Raw genomic sequence first — 1,362 nt, forward strand, 5'->3', positions numbered from 1 at the left:
AACTTCAATTTCTTAGACATTTGTAATTTGCTTCAATAGACAATTTTAAACAACGTTTTAGAAATGGAAGAAGCAGAATTAATGTGGAACAGGTCTTTCCATTAGTGTGCATGTTACTGATTTATACTGATTTATTCGATTTAAAAATGGTAATTAATTACTTTTTCTTGCCTGTTTCCATATAGATTGTTGTCCCACAAATGAGAAGGAATTGCAATTTATTTTTGCCGTAACAATAGGAGGCAATTGGAAATTAATTAATTTGGATGCAACCGGAACAACAAATCCTAGATTTGGTTGATTTGCTCATCACACTGGTAGACTTTAGAACGCCACTCTACAATTAATTAAGGTAAGAATACATAACTTGATCAATATTTATTACTCTTTATTAATCTGTTATGAAATTTCTGTTAACAATTAGCTATTGTCAACAGTCTAAATTGAGGTTAGTGTGCATCAATATCACTTGACAGTTTTTATTTTCCACAGAATAAATTGATATTTATCATTGATGTATGTATGGAGTTTATCTATGAAGTTTATCTATCTATGGATTTTCTTTTTAATCTTTTTCTGTTGTCTATGTCGTAAATTGACGTGTTATTTGACGTTAATCTATGTCGTGATCTATGGTTGTGATGTAAAATGGCGTAAAGTTGTTGTTTGTTTATTTTTTAATTCAGCTATTTTACTTGCTTTTTGGTGCGTTTTTATTTGTGTTTCTTAATTATATGTGTAATTAATATATTTTTTGTCCATTTCTGCAGGTTACACAATAAATGAGAGAGAATTAATGTTCAGTTTGATTATACTGAAAGAGCCCATGTCTACATGGGTGTGATCGTTGCTGGATTATATTCTTGATTTGCTGTTTTGTCTTCGCCTTGTAACATCATGCAGTTAATTTTCAACCCATGAGCGAGTGCAACTGGATATTTATTTGAATTCCACCGAAATGAGAAATTCTCTGCTTCAATATTCTTCCTGGAGTTGGTTTACTTTTCACACCTGTAAACTTTGGAATGTTACGTTCTATAATTAATTAAGGTGAGGATACTTGATATACTTAATTTCAATTGCTCTTTATTAATCTGTTTGCCACCGTATCTGTTTCAGATCGACGTTGGAGAAGACAAAGATGACCCAGTAGTTGAAATAGTTCTTTATCTTGCATGCTCTATCTAGTAGAATTCATTAAGTTCGTTTTATTCAAATTAATTTTTTATTTTGCATGTTTTTTTTGTTTTTGTAGTTGTAGTTTCTTATAGTTTATTTGATTTAGTTTTTATTTTGCATGCTTATTTTTGTTCATTTTGTTTGAAGTAATTGTTGATTGTAGATGTTTTTATTTTTTTTTGT

The sequence above is a fragment of the Agrilus planipennis genome, unplaced genomic scaffold (genome assembly GCF_000699045.2).
Source record: "Agrilus planipennis isolate EAB-ADULT unplaced genomic scaffold, Apla_2.0 scaffold7, whole genome shotgun sequence".
Classification (NCBI taxonomy): Eukaryota; Metazoa; Arthropoda; class Insecta; order Coleoptera; family Buprestidae; genus Agrilus; species Agrilus planipennis.